This window comes from Ovis canadensis, chromosome 4 (genome assembly GCF_042477335.2).
Source record: "Ovis canadensis isolate MfBH-ARS-UI-01 breed Bighorn chromosome 4, ARS-UI_OviCan_v2, whole genome shotgun sequence".
NCBI classification, from domain to species: Eukaryota; Metazoa; Chordata; class Mammalia; order Artiodactyla; family Bovidae; genus Ovis; species Ovis canadensis.
Genome location: NC_091248.1, coordinates 981,618 through 997,966, shown reverse-complemented (window position 1 = coordinate 997,966; position 16,349 = coordinate 981,618). Strand labels below are relative to the sequence as shown.

Sequence of the window (16,349 nt, the reverse complement as noted above, 5' to 3'; positions counted from 1 at the left end):
CCCAAACCCGAACTCTAAGAAGAGGGGGGTCCCCGAATTCTAACCTGAACCCGAACCCTAACAAGTGGGGGGGGTTGCCCGAACCCTAACCCTAAGCTTAACAATAAACCTCTAAAATAAAAAAATTTTCTGGTCTAAGCCCTGGCTCTTGCAGTCCCCTGCCCCTTAAAAGCGAAAAGGTCAGACTGGAGACTTGAACTCCTGATTTACAGGCCATAGCCTACCTGCCTAGTGGCCCACCTAACCCCTATGCTACAGAGGCTTGCTGCTTTCAGCAGGGCTCCCGAACCCTCTTCAAGCCTCAGCCCGCCAGGGCAGGCTAATAAAGAACTATGGGCCCTATTAGGGCTCACTTTAAGCTGTAACCCCAACACTAATGCTAACCCTAACCGTAACCCGAACCCTGACCCTGACATGAACCCTAACCCAAACCCGAACTCTTAGAAGAGGGGGGATCCCCAAATTCTAACCCTAACCCTGAACCCGAACCTGAACAAGTTGGGGGGTTGCCCGAACCCTAACCCTAAGCTAAACAATAAACCTCTAAAATAAAAATAAACGTTTCTGGTCTAAGTCCCGCCTGTTGCTGTCCCCCGCCCCCTAAGAGCAAAAGAGTTAAGCTGCAGACTTGAACTCCTGACTTACAGACCATCATCTGCCTGCTCACCAGCGCACCTAACCGCTACGCTACAGAGGCTTGCTGTTCTGACAGAGCTCCCGGACCCTCTTCAAGCCTCTGCCCGCCAGGGTCTGGCTCTATAGACTATCATGGCTGTCCTAGGTCATCTTTGCTTTCTATAGTCATAGTTTTATCCCTAAATCATAGACAGATCAGCTGAGAAAAAGCTTGGATTGTCTCGGTGGGGTGGATTTGCTTGTCCTTGTGTTTCACCTGGAGGCAGTCGCGGTCCCGCGGGCCTGTCCTGGAAGGGGGCGTGGGGGTGGGGCGCACCGTGAGCGCGTCGGGGGCGGGGCGAGCCTGGGCTGCTGGTCAGGAGCGCGGCTCACGTGAGCGGGTCTGGGGCGGGATGAACATGGCGGCGCGTCGGGGGCCAGGGCTCTCAGGGCTCGCCATTGCAGCTGGGAATGCTCGTTTCGTGGGCTCCTGGGTCCCCGTCGATTGGCATCCAGCGAGCAGAGCGCAGGGCTGTGGGCCACAGGTAAGGGAACTCGGACTGGGCGGAGCAGGGAACCATGTATTCTGCCCTCTTTGTTTGCAGTCTCGGAGCCGACTAAAACGGCGGTCGCAGAAAAGCCTCGCCTTTGAGGTCAAGGGTTTTACTGCTTTACCCCTTTGCATAAAGCTCAGACCCGCGCGGTTTTCCCAAGCAGCCTAGTGTATTGCTTCCTACAGGCCTGGAGAGGATAACAGGCAGGAAGACCAGGGGTCTCCAGACAGAGAAAATAGACTGCAAGTGTCAGACGTTTTTTTCTCTCTCTTAAGAGGCCGGAGGAGACAAAAGAGTGCTGCATTTTTTTTTCTCCATGTTGATACAAATTTAAAAGGTTTCTCAGAAATTTCTGTGTTGCCATGACCACTCCTGGCTCCACCTGAATTTAACTTTCCTCAAACCTTGAACTAAGCAATGCATTTTTCTTATGGAAATGTTTGTCTTAAGGTATGCTAATGTACTATGTATTTACCCAAGGCTCTGTCTTCAGGTCAGTTTCCCCTAAAGGCTCAGAAAAAACTTGACAAACCAGTATGTTTTACTCATACCTTGTTCTCTTAATCTATGTGAATGAAACTATATATTTGCTTGGAAATCTGCCTTTCTTCAAGATTCATGTCCATCATTTTATGGCCTGGGATGACTCATCTGCTGCCAATGTTATCTCAATGCATGCTGTGGGTGAGGGGCCTGGTGCCATTCTCTGACACATTGTCTTTCTTTCATTAGCAGACTGCTAGTGGCTCTATAACATCTGGCTAAAGACTAGCAGGGGGTACTCTTCCCCCTTTTACTGTCTACGTCAGCAGCTCTCTCGATCTCTTTTATATTTTAATAAAACTTTTTAACAGAAAACCTCTGAGCCATCAAGCTTCGTCACTTGCCCTGGATTGAATTCTCCTCTGGAGTCCAAGAATGCTGGCATCTTTTGTGGTTTAGCAACCACCTTTCAGCCTTTTGAAATTCATATTGAATCTTCATTTCAGATTGAAGATGCATTCCATGGTATTGCCAACTGAAGCCTTTTCATCGCTATGGCATATCTGTCCATGTCTTTAGGGTATTTTTCAGCAATCATGTATCATTTCCAGTGTGCCAGTCTTGTTATCCTCATTCTGTCCATAGCAAAGTCTTTTATTAATGTTGACATGACTGAAAGGGAATCGTTTGTTTAAATTCCTTTTCAGATTGTTATTTGCTGGTGTATACAGATAACACTGTGTCATCATTCATTTGTATCAGTTTGGACAGCTTGATAGTTGTCTTTAGTTTCTTTAATTTCTCATAATTTAAGATGACCCTGTCTCATATATTTACAGTCTCACCCCTAGTCTCAGTCATTTCTTCAAAGAACTGTCCTTTTTTTAAACATTACATTATTTTTGACTGTGCTGGGTCTTTATTGCTCGTTTGTCTAGTTGTAGTGAGCAGAGGCTACCCTCTAGTTGCTGTGCCATGGCTTCTCATTGCAGTGCTTTCTCTGTTTGCAGAACTTGGGCTCTGGAGCATGCAAACTTCAAGAGCTGTTCAAGGGCTTCATTGCCCCTGGGCGTGTGGAATCTCCTACACAGGAATTGAACCCGTGTTCCCTGCATCGGTAGGCAGATTCTTTACCACCGGGCCATTGGAGATGTTTCCTGTTCCCTTTTATTAGAGAATGATATTTAAAACATACATGTAGGAGCTCAATATGCTCAGCTGACAATACATGGATATATATATATATATATATATACATGTATTCCAGCTCACCTTTGAACATATTCAGTTAAAGGTAATTTGTGATGTCTCCAACCTGATCCACCACGACATGGACATTGTAACGTTTCCTTTTGTTTATCTGTAACTTTGCATTCCAATGGTAAGATACCTGGCTTCCACCGCTTGTCATACACAGAATTCAGTGCTTGTCCCACGTGGTTACTGAAAAAAAAACTGTCAGATTGTCTTTCAAAGGGGGCTCTGCATGCATTGCACCAGTATCTTGAGTATGTTTTTGTATGATAGTTTACTATCAGTATACCCTCAGTGGCCAGGTGTCTATTTCAGTCGCTACCAATTATGAATGGGCTTGTTTGCTCTAGTGTTCTTGGACAATTCGAATACAGTTTCTTTGTCAGATATGCATTGTTTTAGGAAAACAGTTTTATTGATTGTTGGCTGTGTTGCCTCTTTGTGTGTGGGCTTTTCTCTAGTTTTGGTGAGCATGGGCCATAACTAGTGGTTTGCAGGCTTCTCACTGCAGTGTCTCCTCTTGTTGAGGGGCACAGGCTCACGGGCTTCAGTGGCTGCAGCATGTGAACTCGGCATCGTGGCTTCCAGGATCTAGAGCACAGGCTCGCTCGGCTGTTGTGGCACACGGGCTCCATAGGATGTGGGATCTTCCCATCCTAGGGATCGCACATGCATCTCCAGCACCGGGGGGTGGATTCTTTACTATGGAACCACCAGGGCATATTTTAGACTAGTTTTCCACACATGTATCTAGTGAAAGAGGCCAGGATCAAGAGGCATGGCAGCTGGGAATCCTCAGCCCCAGCTCTGGTGTGCTATCCAAAGCTCTGGGGCCTTTGGTGAGCAGCTCAGCTTCCCTGGGACTGTTTCCTCCCATCAGAAATGCCCTGCTTTTGGACTGTAGCCCACCAAGCTCCTCTGTCCCTGGGATTTCTGAGACCAGAGTACTGCAGGTGGTGCCATTTCCTTCTCTGCTGCTGCTGCTGCTGCTGCTGCTGCTGCTGCTGCTGCTGCTGCTGCTGCGTCGCTTCAGTCGTGCCTGACTCTGCGCGATCCCATAGACAGCAGCCTACCAGGCTCCTCTGTCCCTGGGATTCTCCAGGCAAGAACACTGGAGTGGGTTGCCATGTCCTTCTCCAGTGCATGAAAGTGAAAAGTGAAAGTGAAGCCACTCAGTGAAGTCGTGTCCGTCTCTTAGTGACCCCGGGGTTGCAGCCTACCAGGCTCCTCTGTCCGTGGGATTCTCCAGGCAATGGTACTGGAGTGGGCTGCCATTGCCTTCTCTGATTTCCTTCTCTGCAAGATAGCGTTTTGAAGATATTTTCTCCTGGATATTGCTTTTGATGAAGGAAGGGGGATCCCTTTCAGGGCTTGAGAGTGAGTTCTTGTCTGACACTGGGCAATGAGTTGTCTGAGGAGAGGAGTGCTGTCCAAGCGAGAGGCTTTATTGGGAAGGGCTGCCAGGGTGGAGGGCAGGAGGGTGAGGGAAACGGAGAGAACCACTCTGTCACGTGGCTCACAGTCTCAGGTTTTATGGTCATCGGGCTCATTTCTGGTTTGTCTCTTGCCAGGCATTCTGAATTGGGATCCTTCTTGGGGGCACACGCATCACTCAGCTGAGATGGATTCCAGCGAAGTGGATCCTGGGAGGTTGGTAGGACCTCTGAACTGGAGCCTCCCATCTCCTGACCTCTCCAGAATTCTGGTTGGTGGTAGCTTGTTCGTTCCTTGTTCCTTCCCAGGACCTCCTGTTGTAAGATGATTCCTGCAAGTGTTTTCTTTTCTCTGTTGCCTGGCCAGGGTGGGTGGTCCGTGGTTCATTTAACAGTTTGTTTTTGGTTCTCTCGAGTAAGGTCCTCCACAGGGTAAATGTATGAAATGATAAAAGGCAATGTTTTAAATAATTTATATTCATAATTTGGTAAGTTGGCTTGTTTTGTGTATGTTAGACCTGATCACCAGACCAACGGTCATGTAGAACTTTTGCAGTTTTCTAAAATTCTATAGTTTTTTAAATGGAGTTACCTTGTTGCAAAGTTTGTGTTTATGTTCATATTTTTTTAAAGTTATTTCTTTTAGTTGATTGATCATTGCTTTACAATATTGGTTTGATTTGTCATACATCCACATGAATTAACCATAGGTGTACCTATGTCCTCTTGCTCTTGAATCTCCCTCCCACCTCGCACGCATTCCCACCTCTCCAGGTTACTACTGAGCCCCAGTTTGAGTTCCCTGAATCATACAGCAAATTCCCATTGGTTGTCTATTTACAAATGTAGGTGTACCTGCATCCATGCTGCTCTCTCCATTCATCTCACCCTCTCCCTCTTGTTCCCCACCCTCGTCTGTAAGTCTGTTCTCTATGTCTGCACCTCCATTGCTGCTCTGTGAACAGACTCGTCAGTACCATCCTTCTAGATTCCATGTTTTTCTCTCTTTGACTGACTTCCCTCCCCTTTATTAGAACAAACTCAAATGTGTTCCTTTTTATGGCTGCATTCCATGCAGGCTCTGATTGTTCCTTAGCCATGTTTTGCGGAGGGTCATGGAGCTATTCTGCTCCATTTCAGTTTGGGCTTCCAGTCTGAGTGCTCGCAGCAGAGCTGCTTCTGGGTGAGCCCTCTGAGGTCTGTGAGCACCGGGCTGCCCGCTCTTCTCTTGTGGCCCGCAGGGGGCGCCAAAGGCCCCTCTGACCCGCGGGCGCAGGACGCTTTGCCTTTAGACTCTGCTCCGTGAGCAGCTGGCGGGAGCTTTGTCTCCTCAGGACCATCGGGGCTCAGGCTTCTGGATAACAGGGCTGCATCCAGGCTGAGAGGAGCAGGGTTGCCTCAGTGCCCACCAGCAGGGAGGCGCTGCAAGAGCGAAAAATGAGGATGGAGTAGACGTTTCCTGTGTCCAGCTGAGGGCTGACTGGAGGTCCATCTCAGAGGACTCAGGGGGAAAGAGCTCCGTGTGCAAAGCGGTGGGTTTTCAGTTAGATTTGCCTTAGATGATGTAGAGGATGAACACTGATGTTCTTCCGTGTAGGTGGCCATTTTCCTGTCACTGTTTCTTGAGAAGACTGTCCTTTCCTCTTCGCTCGTTCCTGGTTTGATTTTCAGGAACTGACCATGTACAGGTGGGTTCGTTTCTGGGCTCTCTATTCTCTCCTGGAGTCCATGTGTCTGTGTTCCTGCCAGTTCCTCACTGTGGTGGTCACTACAGCTCCGTGATGTAGTTTGAAGAGGGATAGGAAGATGCCTCCAGCTGTGTTCCTCTTTCTCAGAGTCTTTTTGGCCGTTTAAGGTCCTGTTCAACAGTAGCAGCCTAATATTAGGAATATTTCTATTTCTGTGAAAAATGCCATTGAATATTATTTTGTGATTGCAGTCCGTGTATTTGTTGATGACTTTGGTTGGAATGGACCTTTTAATTCCTCATTGTTCCAGTGCATGAGCGTGGAATAATTTTCTGTGTGTTTGTATTTTCTTTGGTTTCTTTATCAGTGCCTTCTAGTTTTCTGACTACTGGTTTTTTATGTTCTTGATTAAGTTTGTTGCTAGATGTTTTATTTAAGTGGGATTTTCTTAATATTTTTTTCTGATTGTTATTAGTGTATAGAAATGCAAGTGATTTTTGGACTGTAAAGGGTAGTATTTTATGATTGTAAATTAATCCAAAATGATTCAGCTTTACTGAATGTAGTCTAACAACTTTTTGTGAAGTGATGTGGAACATTTTATCTGTAAGATCTGTTTCTCCTGCAGTAGGTCATCCAGAGGACCCAAGACATGGTGGTTACTAATAGACTTCCCACACTACTTCTTCATTCCACGTGGACTCCTTCACGGGCAGTGAGCATCGCAGCTTCCCTTGAACTTCATCTGGGTAAGTCTTGGCCTGTATCAGAAAGTTTCCTGCCTGTCTGCTCTAAATTTCTTTTGTGGTATTGACATGGTTGTTTTGAAACCTAGTATACTTTCCAGTCATTTAAAATGTACAGAAAATGCCTAGCAATGGGAACAAGTGCTAGCATTTGCCACATCATCTAAAATACTCTATGTGTTTTATCCAAAATGGGTACCTTCTGCAGAACCAGCACATAATCTCCAAAATCAGGAAATCATATGGTACCTACATTATAATGTAATCCACTGCCCCACTTCCACTTTTAGCAATTGTTCAAGTGTATGAATATATCTTTTGTTTCCATCGTCATCCTTTTTTCTTTATTTAGAGTGTTACTGAGATTTTCAGTTATTTGGACAAACTTGATGGATTGAAAGCAGACATGGTGAATAAGGGTTCTGGGTGGCCTTTTCTATGTGGATTTCTTTTTCACTGAAGATGGTTTTAATATTTATTCATGTGGTAACATGTATGAATCCTGCATTCTTTCTCCCCCCCCCCATAGTAATTAAAAATAAATAATATGCCATTTACCATTTAGATATTTGTAAGCATACAGTGTTGTAGCAGACAACCTTTTCTTGTTTTGCAAACCAGTTTAATAATGTGCACCTTGTGCGTGCTTTGGAGAAACTCAGGAAACTGAGTCAGTGACTGAAATGGCCCAAGATATCACCTTAGATTCCATCTTCATCTGAAAACAAAACAGGCACTTTCTGGTGGTCCAGTGGCTGAGACTGGACACTCCCAAAGAAGGAGGCCCAGGTTCATTCCCTGATCCAAGAGCTAGATCTCCCATGCCACAAAGGAGAATTTGCATGTTGTAGCTAAATATCTGGCTTACCTCAATGAAGGTTGACCTGGCGCAGCCAAATTAAAAAAGAAACAAATATTTTACAGATACAACCAAAGGAAAGGAAGGGTATGGTTGTTGTGCAGATTTACGGCTTAGCTTTCCCTATCGATAGAAAAGAAAAAAGAGTTTCAAAAGACTGTGTCTCATCCTTCTATCTGGCATATAGAGAGGATTCCTTTGAAATGAGATTTCTCTGGTAAATGTGACTCACAGAAGGGCTGTCTTGAACTTGGGTTTCAGAGATGATCATGTGTCCTCTAAAAAAAAAAGTTAATTGGGTCCCACTAATTCTCATGCTGAGGTGGTATATTTTGTGGTAGCATTTGCTCCCCTTCACTTTGGATGTATCCCCATTTGTTTACACTGTCATCTACTGAAGACATCCTGATATTTGAAAGTTTTTAGTTATTACAAGTAGAGCTGTTGTATATAATCATGTGATACTTTTTGTCTGGACGTTTTCAAAGCTGTTTAGTAAGTGCTAGCCATATAGTATTCAGGTCACAGGTGAGCTTTGTTTAGCTGTGGAAAAATCCAGCTATGTTTCTCTGTGGCATGTGGGATCTTCTGGGGTAAGGGATCAAACTAGAGTGTCTTGCATTGTCAGGCAGATTCTTTACCACTGAGCCACCGGAGAAGTTGTGCCCTACCCCCGTTTTTTTTTTTTTTGAGTTTACTGGATCTAATAGGTGTGCAGTGCTACCTCACTGTTATTTTAGTTTGTAATTTCCTAATGATATGTGATTTTGAGTCTTTTTGATAGGCTTATTTGCTATCTTTATATTTTTGTAGGCCAGGTGTTTAGGTGTATACATTTTTTATGAGATTGTTCTAGATTTTTTGGTATATTTGGAGTACAATCCTTTATCAGATATGTATTTTATAAATATATTTTCCTGTGGCTTGTGTTTAAGTTTTGTGAATAAGGTTTTTCACAGTTTAAATGTCTAATTCTTTAAAGTTAATGTTATATATGTTTTATATCCTTTTTTGGATAGACTTTAGTGTGTTGTTGTTGTTGTTGTTAAATTTTATAAGCAGAAGTGAGGTACTGTAGATACAGTTTTAAGCTAAGCTGAGGTACCATAGATACAGTTTTGCCTTTTGTCTGTTAAGAAGTTTGAGTGAGTTTGGTGTACACTGTATATAACATTATGTCTACATTCATTTGACTGGATATAGCTTCCAATTATTTGTCTAATTGGTTTTGGAGATATCACGGGAAGTCAGTTTTTCCAAGGGAAACTGAGGTCCATGAAACATGAACTCTTTTCGATCGGTCGGAATCACTCTCTGCTATTTCTGACAGATTTGACTTGTTTGGATATCTCATATGAGTGGAATCACAGAACGTTTGTCTTTTCTTGGTCTGGTTTATTTCACATGATCTAATGACCATAAGGTTTGTCCACATTGTCGCATTGTCAGAATTACTGACTTTGAAGGGCCGAATCAGATTCCATTGTGTGTATACCACAGTTTGTTTATGGAATTGGCTGCCATGGACACTTAGATCACTTCTGTTTGTTTGCCAGTGTGAATCATGCTGTTGTGAGTATGACGGAAGAAGTATCCATTTTTTCAGCCCCCTTTCCCAATCCTTTTGGGTACATAGCTTGAATTGGAATCGAACTATGTATTTATTCCATGTGTTTGTTTTGGAGTCATTTCTGTAATGTCTTGCAGAGTGGCAGCACCATTTAATGTACTTTTTCGTATGGTGGAATACCGTTCAAGCTTCTGAATATACCTTGTGTTGCATATTCAGTCTCCCACCAACGGACACTTGAATGAGTTCTACCTTTGAGCTATTGTGAATGTCACTATGAGTATTTGTGTACCAGTTTTTGTTTGAATTATTAACAAGTACATTACTATATATAAAAGAAGCCACAAGGACCTACTGTACAGTTTAGGAAACTATTAAATATCTTATGATAATGTATAATGGAAGAGAATCTCAAAAGGAATATATGAAAAGCACATAGTAACCATGATATTTATTGTGCCAACACTATGAGTTATCATAGCACTACTCAACGTGTATTTATACATGTCAGTAAAATATTCACATCTGTAAGGATATTATAAAAAATTATATAAAAAATCAAGAATTCAAACAGAGATTAAATAAACTTCCTGTCATTGCTCATCATCATTTATACATTCATACTACCTGTAACACTCATTGTATAAGTGCTGGACTAGCAATTGATGTTCTCGTAAACCAAGAGATTGTGAAGGTGTAAGGAAATATAGCTTATTGAATTCCTTAATGAAGGATTATAGAACTCTATGTCCATGAAGTGAATGAAATTCCATTTTATTGAACCACATTCTTACTAGAGTGATGAGCTTCCACCCCACCCAACGTTAGTTCACAATGAAATCCTGCAGTCCTCTGGCCTCAATGTCTGCTTCCTGCTACCGAGAAAGAAAAGATGAGGAAGTCCTGACAAAACCGATGCTATTTTTCTTTTTCTGATTTGTATTTTATCGCAGGGCTTGGCAAAAAGAGGGCCCAACCTGTTTTTAGAGTTCCATCCCAAGGGTCCCTCTGGCATGTTCCCTATGTTGACAAAGTGCTGATTATTTTCAACAAAGGACAATGATCTGCACTTCACTATCTGTTGCTTGAGCTGGAATAGCGGGCATCCCTTGAAGTGCATTCCTTCATGCTGAAGTAGGCATCCCTGAAGCAATAGTATAAGAGGAACACATTTATCACGTAGACATCGCAGCGCATGCATTTGTAATAATTTTTCAGTTATACCCATCATCATCGGAGGAACTGACTTGTCCCAGTAACAACGAGAGTACCCAGTATAACAGTTCCTTGACTTATGAGTACTTCCTATGAGTACCCTTATGAGTACTTCTTCCAATGTTGTTTCTCCTACTTTGGTCATGAACAGTAGAAGCTGATGGCAGTGGTCCTTGAAATGTATGTCGATTCCTAGGTGGCACAGTTGATAAATAAAAAATCTGCCTACCAGTGCAGGAGGGGGAAGTGATGTGGGTTTGATCCCTGGTTCAGGAAGATAACAATTCATACACATGTTTTATGTGAACCAGTTTGATACTCATGAGTTTTTTCTTCTGTATACAGAAAAACAAATGCTGTTCAAGGACACTGAAAGAACCCTGATGTTGAAAATCAGATCTGTATTGTGAGCAATGCTTAGATATCCATGAGTCGAAGCATAGTATTATGCCTATCATCCTTGTATTTCTCTCAGTGAAATATGTTGAGGAAAACTCTTCATTCGTGGTCTAGATTCACGAAGAAGCTAAATAGCATTCATCCTTTACGTTGACAACTGTGAATTTAAATCTCCTGTGAATCCTATGTGACAACCACACATACCAACATGAGTTATCAGTATTATATCAATATTTTTAGTCCTATTGTATGTCAACTAAAAAAATCAGTATATAATTGTACATGAAGTCAAGACATAAAATCAGTGCAAATACAAAATGTTCCATCCTTTGAGAAAGGGAGAAAAACATCTCTGTGCTTAGCCTATTGCATTTTTATGTATTAGACCCTTAAGTAGTTTATTCACCACACCCTGTGAATGATTCACAAATCTTCAGAGAAGAAAGGATCATTTCTCTTGAACAATGAGTAGTTCAACTATTCTCAAAGCAAAGCCATAAGTGAGTCTTATTTTGGGTGAGACCATGAAAACTCAGCGTTTTCATTATGCTTGTGCTTATGATGGGAGGAGGTCTGAGAAAGCACTTCTGAAGGTTTATTCATACCAGTCGTTCTCATATGTATCGAGTCTTTAAAGGTCGAATCACCAAGGTGTTGCTTCTACACTTGTACTAGGCTGAGCAGCAACATTCCCTTTCTCCGTAAGTGCAGTAGACGTGTTCCCAACCTGTCTGTCTTCTGTCCTCTGGAGTATGCATTGCTTGAGCTCATCACAGCCTAGTAGATGGAAATCATCAGGATATTCTGGAAACCCTTTTTATTTCAGTCTGTTCAGGAGGTTACCACTGCTGCAAACCTCTGGATTTTACCAAGCGCTTTTAACAACCTCAGATGAAGGATATAAGTCAACACTGGTGACAGCCACGGGCTTCCATGGCCTATCCATGATTGTTGGCTTTGCTTTCATAATCATCCTGTTTCTTATACCAGCTAAACTGTCAGTGTATTTTTTAATTACCATTTTATCTTTGATGGTTTTTAGAGCTATTATGGATTTTCCTATATATCTTCACTTATCGGTGAGGGTCTTATGTTAGTAGTAGTTATGACAACTGACTTTCTGTCTGTTAGCTGTGGCAGAATAAAAAAAGAATGACCCACTGTATATTATTAATATTATGTATCAATATATTGTTAGTTTTATTGTTTGCAGTCATCCAATTCCAAGTTTCTGAAATAAACTTTCAGAAAAATCACATCCTTTTGAATGCCCATTTGACTGAATAGGAGCACGGAAATGTTCTTCCATAAAATTGTTTACAGTTTCCATTCCGTTTCTCCTGTTTGATGTAGATATTGGCCTTTGGTTCTATCAGTAGCTTTGCAAGTAAAAAAAAAAATTAATTAGAGCTCGTATGGTAATTTTACTGTTAGCAATAAGTTTAGCATAAAATGAACACAGAAGAGGTTACAGTAGACCAAATATGAAAGTCAGTTTAAAAGAAAACATAGTGTTGAATGTTTACAGTAGGAATATAGTTATGAAGTTCCTTTATTATTATTCTATCCTTTCCTTTTGTTTTGCAGGGGTGTTAATGTACAGATTCCAGTACTATGGCTAGAGCGAATAATAGTATCATTATTCTTGAGAGCAACTCTACTAAGTCTTCACGCTCATGTCACTCAAGGTTTTTTAATACCTATTATGTTAGTCGTGTTTGTAGTTTGTGAAGTCACATAAGTTGCATTCATTCAAGCAATAGTATCAAACAGCTATGGCATCAATTATAGATGTGAATCGATATCGAATGTGAATCCATTTCACTGTGACAAGTTATTATTGTAGATATTCTATTCATGCCAGTAACAAAGCTGTGCAGAAATAATACAATGTTTATTAAGAAAATAAGATTTACTAATTTGTTTTATTATTCTATTTCTTTTAAACAGATTTAATGACAACAGGCTCAACTTTTCATTCACTTGTATGACTATGAGCAGTTTGACCAAGTTGAAGAAGATGACTCGTTTGTAGTCTTCCTCATCAGCTCATTCCATCTACTGGCTTTAAAATCATTTAGTACAGAGCTCACCGTCTAGGTGTTCATCCAGTGTTTTGTTTGCTTATCATGCAGGATCATTTTAAAAGGAAAAGTATGTGTGTATGAGTTAGAGCTCTGATCCCAGGAGTCCATGTAGAAGCTTCCCCTGAGAAATGTATCGTTTTTGCACCAATGCTACTGAAATGTGTGAATGTGGTATACCACGCGTCCCAATAAGTGTAAACAGCGTCATAGGCTACTTATTTGAAATGACCAGTACTCATGACATTCCATTCAACTGAGGACTAAATATAGCCAACATAGGCTGTGTTTGCCAAATAGACTTTGAAGTATTCTTCACACAGTCCTTCATCGATGCCAGTTTTCAGATCGAAGAAACCCTTGCTCCATGAAGTTTGTGAACACATATACTCATGTTTTGTTTGAGATTTTAAAGTCATTCTTCAGTTTTGTTGGAGGAATGGTTCTGTATATGCCCCGTGGATCCCCAAATCCACTGATGTTCATGTGTCTTGGGGCTTCCCAGGTGGTTCTAGTGGTAAAGAACATGCAGAACATACCCATGCAGGAGACATGGGAGGTATGGATTCCATCCCTGGGGCAGGAAGATCTCCTGAGGGAGAGCATGGCAACCCCCTCCAGTATCTTTGCCTAGAGAATCTCATGGAGAGAGGAGCCTGGTGGGGCCTAGTCCATATGATCCCAAGGAGTTGGACACAATGTAAGTGACTTCGCACAGCACATGATTCGTTGTCATAGCTAATATAATGGAGATGACATAAAAAGAAGCACCAGCGGGCGAAAGTCAATATCCATCACTTTTAAACTTTGGAATGTATTGTGATATTTTACATCCATATTTGTATGACTTGATAGTTGGAGAATCGATGCATGTGAAGGCCTGGTTGTGTTATATGTATGTTGAGGGAAGATATATTTTTATGTGGTTTGACATATAGGTCCCATTTCATTCGTAGACATATGCATACTCATCACTTATCATCATTTTTTTTTTTTGAAAAGACCATTGTTTGGAAAGGTTGTTGTCTAACCATGAAAGATGCTTGAATTCTTGGGCTCCTTAGAGGAAGAATTCAACCCGGGGCCAGTGATGAGGCTTGATCAGTCAGAGCTTTTGTGTCCCAACGTTTTATTAAAGTATAAAAGAGAGAAAGCTTCTGACATAGACATCAGAAGGGGGCAGAAAGAGTGCCCCCCTACTCATCTTTGGCTGGATGTTATCTAGCTACTAGCAGTCTACTCATTAGAGAAAGGAATGGCAGCAGACCCCTCACCCACAAGATATATGGAGATGACCGTGGCACCAGGTGAGTCATCCTGGGCCATAAAACGATTGATATGAGCAAATGGATAGCTTCATTCACATAGATCAGGAGAGCCATGTATGAGTAAAGCATATTGGTTTGTCAAGTCAGTTCTGAGCCTTTAGGCAGAACCTACTTGAAGATAGAGTCTAGGGTAAATACATAGTACATTCACATAGCTTAAGGCAAACCTTTCCATGAGAAAAATGCCTTGGTCAGCTCAAAGTATGAGAAAAGTGAAGTTCAGGCGGAACCAGGTGTCATTATAGCAACACAGAATTGTAAGAGAAAATCTCTGTTTAAATTTGTATCAAGAAGGGGAAAAAAGATAACAGCTTGTTTCCTCCTGCCTCGGAAGTGACAGATAACAACTGTCTGACACTTGCACCCCATTTCCTCCCTTTGGAGACCCCTGGCCTTCCTGGCTGTTACCCTCTCAGTTTCATTCATTGAGCGTTTTCTGCCTTGTGAAACATTGGGCATAGAAGTATGTGTTTATTTAGGGGTATTTCATCCAATTTCATTTAAATGCATATGTGAATTAGAAAGTTTGACATGCTGTTGCTTTGTATACCGATTGGGAAATGTGAGCCTCCAAGCTTAATTTAGTTTTTCATGTTCATTTTTCTTTTTAGGGGTACAAAGAAAAATAATATGACTGTTAAGATCAGCTTTCGTATTTTTTGCCAAATATGAATTGGGATCACATCGATCAGAGATGAGTCTGTGCATGAAAGCCCTAATAACTAATGCTAATTGACTTCACTACCATGGGATGTTTTCATATCTATTGAGGATTTACTTCATGTATTTCGATTTTAACTTTCTGTCTTACAGCCTTGTTTGTAGATCAAAGCTATTTGAAATTGTCATCTGGTTTCAAATGGCTTGTGAGGTTATTCATGAGTGGTTCATAAAACCGAATGGATTGTACGTAGCCATACTTTGTTGTCATTCTATGAATTTGAAGAATGTCTGAAGAATGTCTGCAGTTATGCCTTAAAGATTCATACAATTGATGTCCAATATTTATCTCAATAGACTTGCTTTCAATTTGTAGTTTCCTATGCGTATGTCTTTCTTTATGGATTTGGGTAGAACTTGTATTGGAACACTGAAAAATCTGTGATATCAACCGTGCTGACCTTTCTGGTGGTCATCATTAAGATTTTCACGCTCTATGGATCCTAGTGGAAACAGGTGCTGTTCATCCTACTTTTGTGAAGATTGAACTCATCGTAGAAAGTGGAATTTGTTGAAATATTTATGGTATAAATAAATCTTGTCTCTATAATTACCCAGAGTCCTGGTGCGTATTTGATTGCTAAGTTATAAAATGTATGAGATAGATGTGATCCATCAATGGCGACTGGATAAGTGGTGGAGAGGTATTTTGGTGATGCAAGAGATTTAAATGATATGATCATAGTATTTATATCCCTTTTATGTGGATAATGGGTCTTGGATCCATGTTTGAAACCTTACAACCTCGTCTTTTGTTATGCATGGGAAGTGTCAAAAATGAAGAAGATGCGGGTAGGTACTTCAAGGGTAAGTATAGGGCTGAGGGCGTGACTATGATGTGGGTTAGGGTTAGGATGTGGATGGGGGTCGGGTTAGGGTAGGGTAAAGGTTAGAGTTCGTGGAACAGCCCTCCAAACTTGTTAGGGTGAGGGGTGAGGTGTGAGGGTTCAGGATGAGGGTGAGGGTAAGGATTCAGGGTGAGGGTTAGGATTCAGGATGAGGGTGAGGATTCAGGGAGAGGGTGAGGGTGAGGGTTCAGGGAGAGGGTGAGGGTGAGGGTTCAGGGTGAGGGCGTGGGTGAGGGTAAGGGTTCGGGGTGAGGGTTCAGAGTGAGCGTTCAGGGTGAAGGTGTGGGCCTCACATCTGATACAGGATTGTACTCCAAATATACCCATCCCTTCCCTTGAACAGACCTCTCACTATGGGAGCCCTTGGCAGTGTGGAACCCACCGGCCCCTAAGGCCTCCCAAAGGACGCCTGGGGCCTAGGTGCAAAGGCAATACAGGAGTGGAGCTGAGGCCAGGAAGGCGCCAGTGGCGTCTCCCAACTTCGCAAAGGCTGCTCCTTCCTGGGTAGGAAGCCTAGCAGCGAGGCAAGTCTGGGCAAGGTTTGCCCAGGGCA

General features: G+C 42.2%; 1 long non-coding RNA gene across 1 annotated transcript; it reads left to right on the top strand.

The window, feature by feature from the left end:
- The first annotated feature begins 1,010 nt into the window (after positions 1-1,010).
- Positions 1,011-15,507, top strand: LOC138438752 (uncharacterized). The gene is made up of 4 exons (XR_011256456.1): positions 1,011-1,160; positions 4,478-4,611; positions 6,656-6,776; positions 12,767-15,507. It is a non-coding gene; the product is annotated as an uncharacterized lncRNA (long non-coding RNA).
- Positions 15,508-16,349: the final 842 nt, after the last annotated feature.